The 6,000-nt window shown below is 62.2% G+C and overlaps 1 protein-coding gene across 2 annotated transcripts in view; it reads right to left on the reverse strand.

Moving 5' to 3' along the window:
- Positions 1-4,034, reverse strand: part of NCOR2 (nuclear receptor corepressor 2) — a 210,850-nt gene extending 206,816 nt beyond the window's left edge. For both annotated transcript variants that reach the window (XM_041729398.1, XM_041729399.1), the window contains exon 1: positions 3,755-4,034. The gene's annotated coding sequence lies outside the window, so the exon portion shown is untranslated. The remainder of the gene's footprint in view (positions 1-3,754) is intronic.
- Positions 4,035-6,000: the final 1,966 nt, after the last annotated feature.

Raw genomic sequence — 6,000 nt, forward strand, 5'->3', positions numbered from 1 at the left:
CTCCTCTGATGCCACTTTCTGGAGCCCCGTTATCCACCCTGCTAAATAATTCAAAACCATGTTTTCATTTCAAAATAAACACAGCCGCCAAAGCGAATACCAAATTTGCATGAATGTTCAAGATAAAATGAGACTTCAAAGAAACGCTAGGCCTGCCTCAGGCACTTTCCCCTCCCCATGTCTCTCCTGCCCCCCTGGGGCAAAGATCTGTAGGTGCTGCTCCAATAAGAAACAATTCTTTTCTTCCTAACCTGTCCAGCAGTTCCACAGAGCAGGTCTGTAGCCTGCTAGTGCTGTACCAACATGACCATGAGCAATCAATCCCAGGTCTTAATTCTTGGTTCCACAGCTGAAGTGTGTGACCTTGGGCAAGTCACTAAACCACTCTGTGCCTTGTCGATTTCACTATCTATAAAATGGGATAATGATAGCGCTGACCTCACAAGAGCTGAAGGACTGGATTCCTGGTGGGGGCAGAGCCTGGCACACCGTGAGTGCCTGGTATGTGTTGGCTGTTCCTAATAGAGTATTTTGTGTTATGTACAATACCTCCAGCTCCAAGAGCAGGAGCCCAATGATGGGGTAAAATCCCTTCCAGACGCCCCCCAAGGATCCTCAGAGGATGCCGCTGAACCTCCCTAAGCATCACATCCCTGGGGACCCCACATACCCACCCATGGTGCAAGGCCTCCTAGGATGACAGCCTGGCCCGGCCCTGGGCAGCTGGCCCTCCCCAGGCCCCCCTCCTAGTACCCCCTCCCTGGGGCAGGTGGGGCAGGAATTACCAGCTCCTGCAAGCTGTTCCCTTCAGAGGTGTCACCTGGGGAGGCTGCTGTTGGCGGCTGAGACATGAAAAGGAAACAGAAGAGAAAAACAGACAAATAAAAGCTCTCAACCCTCTCGTAGGAGGCAGAGTGCCATGGGGGGCGGGGGGGGGGGGGGGGGAGGTGTTCAGAGAGCTGGAGGAGGGAAAGGCCTGTGGGCTCCTGCCTGGAGCGCTTCTGCTTCTCATAGACAGAAGCTCCTCAGGCTGGGTTCTCCTGAAGGTGAACCCTCCCATTCCCAAATCTCAGCGTGAACCACCAATCTCACCCACAGGCCTCAGGTGGGGGTGGGAACACAGAATAAGGGATACCCCCACCGGGCAGTTGGCGGGGGAGTATTCCAGCCCAGGCCACCGCCACAGGCAGCCTGAATGGCAAGGCACTGGGGGCCACGACTCCTAGGGGGAGTGGGGGGGAGGCTTTCCACTGTGCCAGCGGGTGAGTGCCAGCGAGCCCAAGCCCCCACCTCGTGCCCTGGAACAATCCCGCCCTCCCCGGCTAGGCTCAGGGCTTTCATGCAGCTAAATGCGTGTTTCCAGAGCTCTCAGAAATCTTTAGGAGGTGGTATAAGTGTTATTAATTGGGGGAAAAGAACAGATTATGCCAAATAAATCCTTCCCACGTAGGCGAACCCTCGACCAGGGAGGGAGGGGGATGCGCGCAGCCCCAGAAGGGGGTCTCCATCCCTCACCGGGACCTGACAGTCACATTACCATTTACATGGATTTATCAATAGTATTGATCCCGGAGCAAGCATAAATAGCTCAGTGGGAAGAGGCCAGGGCTGGGGCCCGCTGGCTCCCGCCCCCATGTCTGGGCACCGCAGATTCCCCGGGCACCCGGCGGCGGCGGCGGCGGTAAATTTCCAAGCAGGGACAAGGCGGCGGGCGGGGAAGCCAGACAGCGCCCGGGATGCCCTCGCATCTCGGCGCCTGCTCCAGGACCTGCTCCCGGGCCTGCGTGCGCCCCGCCGCCCGGCTCGGTCTGTGCATCCGCTCAATGGGCGGCAGGCAGCACCTGCCCCGGCTCCATCGGCACCGGCACAAGCGGAGGGCACAGGTGGGGAGAAGGCGTCCTCCCTCCACCTGGTCCCCCCACTCCCCAGCAAGAGGCAAGTCGGCCCCGGCTCTCAAGATTTCCAGGCCGTTGGATTAAAAGTCAAGTTTTAGAACCTAGTAAGAGTAATTAATAATAACAAAACAGTGGTCATGGTAACATGCACACAAATACCACTCTCTGGTTCTCACAACAACCCTAGGGACTTGGGAAAAATACCGTTACCCTACTTTGCAGCTGTGAAGACTAAGGCACAGACAGGTTAAGTAATGTGCCCAGGGTCACCCAGCCAGATAAGTGACAAAAGAAAGATTTGAACCTGGGGAGTTGAGTTGCAGAGTAGGCTGTCAAAAAGGCTGGGCTATCCCAGCTCACATCTCTTCCTTTCTCTGATTGCTTCCCCCACTTCATCAAAAAAGAGAAGAGAAGAGAAGAGAAGAGAAGAGAAGAGAAGAGAAGAGAAGAGAAGAGAAGAGAAGAGAAGAGAAGAGAAGAGAAGAGAGAGAAGAGAAAAAGAAAGAAAGAAAGAAAGAAAGAAAGAAAGAAAGAAAGAAAGAAAGAAAAGAAAAAAAGGCCACCCACGACGAGGTACACAACAATGCCCTGGGTCGCCCTCCGAGCTCACGCCTGGTCCTGAGAGCCCCTTATATCAAAGCAGCCGCGAAGACCCAGATCTGGTTTTAAAAAGGGCAAAGTCAAGGCCACCGATAACACATCCCAACGTGCCCAGAACTCCCCCATCCAGCCCACAGGGATCCTCACCCCTCCCCCCCGCCCTCCCTCACACATCCTTCCTCCGAATCTGCAAAAAGGGAAAAAAAAATAATCATAATAAAACCAGTTCTCACCAACGGGGGGGGGGAGGAGGAGGAGGGGGAGGGGGAGGAAGGGAGGAGGCTGGGCCCACTGAACAGATCCGCCTCCGCTGCCTGCAACCAGACCCTTGGAGAGCCGGAGCGCGCGACAGGCGGCGGGAGGACACTGGCTTCCAAAAAAATAAACCTACGATGTAAAAATACCGCCGGGCGCCCCACGCTAATTGGGCCCGGGCGACGGCAGCTCACAGGTACAGCCGGTCTCTCCCTCCTCCCTCCGGCTTTCCACTGCCGGCGCCCGGGGTGAGGAAGGCGCGCCCCACGCGTCCCCCCGCCCCGCGCAGGTCTCTGGGGACGCTCTCCCAGCACTGGGGCCTGGGGCCTCCAGGTCCAGCCCGAGTGGGATCAGCTCCGAATTCCAACTTCCCAAACTAGTGGCATCCCAAGTATCCGCACAGCCCGGGGGAGGGACCAGGAGGCGGCCCAATGAGGCGTCACCGCCGCGGGAGGCAGGCCCAGGCGGCAGGAACACCGGCCCGCGGGCGCGGGGGCGGGGGCGGGGGCGGGGGCCGGGGCGCCTCTCCCGGGGGACCCCCCCCAGCGCGCTCTGCTCCCCCGCCCGGGAGCGGCCGCCGCCCCCCGCTGGCGGGAACCCGCCTCGCGCCCTCCCCCAGCAGCCAGGCCGGGGAGCACCGGTGCCGTCTCCGGGGGCTCCCCAAGCCCGCGCTGCCTGCTGCAGGATAAGACGCAGTGTCACCCCCAGCCCGGGGCCACTTGGGGAGACGGAGGCGCATGGCGGCCGGGCCCCGGGCTGGGCGCGCGGCGGGGCTGCCCTGCGCATTTCCAGGGCGCCCCCCGCGGGCCCTCCCCACGCCCCCTCGCAGGGCGGCCGGAGTTCCCCTAAGTTCCCCAGCGCCCCCACGCACGCGGGCCGCGGCGGCCACCCCGAGAGCGCCAACTCCGGAGCGCGGGGCCCCGCCAACTCCGCCGCGTGCGCCGCGCGACCTTCCCCGACCCCCCCGGAAGCGCGCCCCGCGCCGCCCCGCGGCCCCGACTCACCTCGCTGCGGTGGCGGCGGCGGCGCCCGGGCTCGGGGCGCGCTCCGGCCGCCCGGGGCTCAGGCAAGTGGCGGTGCCGAACGGGCTGGGGGCGCGCAGCAGGCCCGGCCTCCAGCCGGGGCGCGATCCTCCCGCCGCCGCCTCCTAGGGCGCCTGCCCGGGGGCCCCGGCCCACCGCTCGGAGCGCATCGCGGGGCGCAGGGCGCGGGCGCACGGCTCGGGGGGCGCGGGCGGACGCGGGGCTCCGGTGCGGCCGGGCCTGCCCGCGGCTCCGCTCCCCGGCGGCGGCGGCGGCGGCGGCGGCGGCGGCGGTGTCGGCGGCGGCGGCGGCGGCGGCGGGAGGGGGAGGAGGGGGCGGGGCGGGAGCCCGGGAGGCGGCGGCTCGGCCTCCCAGCTCGCGGCTCCCCGCCCGCACCGACGCTCCCCGGCCCGGCCCCCTCGGGTCCTTAAAGGGCCCGCGTCGCCTCCCCGGCCCTGCGCGCACCCACTCGCGCGCGCGCACACACGCGTGCACACACACACCCTTACACTTGGGCGCGACGCCGTTTCTTTTAGCAGCTCCCTGAGGCAGGGAGGAGGGGGAAAGCGCCTCCCCATCCCGCCCCCTCCTCCTGCTCCTGCCCAGCCCCAGATACTTAACTGGAACCGCGTTTCTGCTATTAAATCGTAACTCCAGAGCGGCCGTGCGTGGGGAGGGGTGCGCAGGGGGGCCCCGCGTGGTAGAGCCCACCCCGGGGACTGCCGCACAGAGTAGGAGCCTGACCTCTCAGCTGCAGACCTTCGCACCCTGGGCCTCGTGGGACAGCAGATGTGCTCAGCGGTCACACGAGGAAACTCACAACGCACCGCAGACGTGCGCGTAGCCTGAGGCATGGACTCAAGTGTCAGATCACCCCCAGATAAACACGAGACGCAGACACAAGTTCCATACACGGTCAGGCACGCACGCCAGAATGTCCTGTTCACCAGGGACGGCATTTTTGGCTATTTGTGCACTTGCCTTTTCACACAGTAGGGACTCAAGGATGTGTCGTTGAGCGTCCATCCACTTTGGGACCTCCGAGGACACAAATGCACAGACTAAATGCTGCAAGCTTGTGGTCAGGGACACAGGGACACACACCCACACCCAGGAGCACACCCTCACAAGCCCAGACCTCACAAGCATGTGAGGTCACCTCAGGCACATGTACCGACAACGCGCAGTTCCAGCAAGAACCTCTCTGGCCTCCCTGACAATTGTGTGTCCCGGCTCACCCCCTCCCAGGTGGCCCTCCCAAGCTGGAGAAGATTTTTTTTAAACAGCAGAGGGCACTGGGAGCCCCAGGCCTGGAGCCTCCCTCCTCCTCTCCTTTCCCCTAAGATGTTGGAGAGTTTGAATTTTTGTTTTCGGTTCAGCTTTCCTTTTTTGGAGCGAAGTCTCAGCAGATTCAGTTCTGCCATCTGCCAACATCTGAGAACCCCCAGGGGGTGTGGGGAATGGCTGCGGTGGGGAGGCAGCCATGCGGTTTCCAGGGGCCCAGGCGTGCCTCCTGCCAGCAGGCAGGGGTTGCCTGCCTCCCCTGTAGCAATTTGTCCTTCTCTGCCCCCTCGGGCTGCTAGTTTTCCTTTTATTGGGGGAAAAGAGGGAGCACCTGGGGCTGACAAAATCTGGAAAAAGGGGAAGTACATGTGGAGGGAAGAGGCACAGTTCACAGTTTGGAATGAGAAGGGGACATGGGTCAGTGGTCCCCTACCTCCCCATCCTGGCCTCACCAGCTCCACTGCCACCAACCAAACTGTGGGAATCCACAGGCAAAAAGCCAGACCTGCAAAAGGAAGGCGGAGTCTTCCTCCTGGGGCCTGGGGAAGACAGGGCCAGGAGGGTAGGGTGGGGACTGGGCAGCCCTCCTTTTGCATCCTCCCTGCCCCTCCCCCAGAGTGTCACCTGAGAAGGCTCCTGAGATCTTTTTTTTTTTTTAAGATTTTATTTATTTATTCATGAGAGGGGTGGGGCAGAGACACAGGCAGAGGGAGAAGCAGGCTCCACGCAGGGACGTGGGGACGTGGGGACTCGATCCGGGGTCTCCAGGGTCACGACCTGGGTCGAAGGCGGCGCCAAACCGCTGAGCCACCCGGGCTGCCCGGCTCCTGAGATCTGCTCTGGGATTTGGCACCAGAGGAGGAGGGTTTGGGGTACCTTCAAGGGTTCCTTTGCCCAGGGTCTGCCTCCCAGTGGTTCCCCAGGGGCTTTGGCCAAGGCTGTGG

Source organism: Vulpes lagopus, chromosome 14 (genome assembly GCF_018345385.1).
Source record: "Vulpes lagopus strain Blue_001 chromosome 14, ASM1834538v1, whole genome shotgun sequence".
NCBI classification, from domain to species: Eukaryota; Metazoa; Chordata; class Mammalia; order Carnivora; family Canidae; genus Vulpes; species Vulpes lagopus.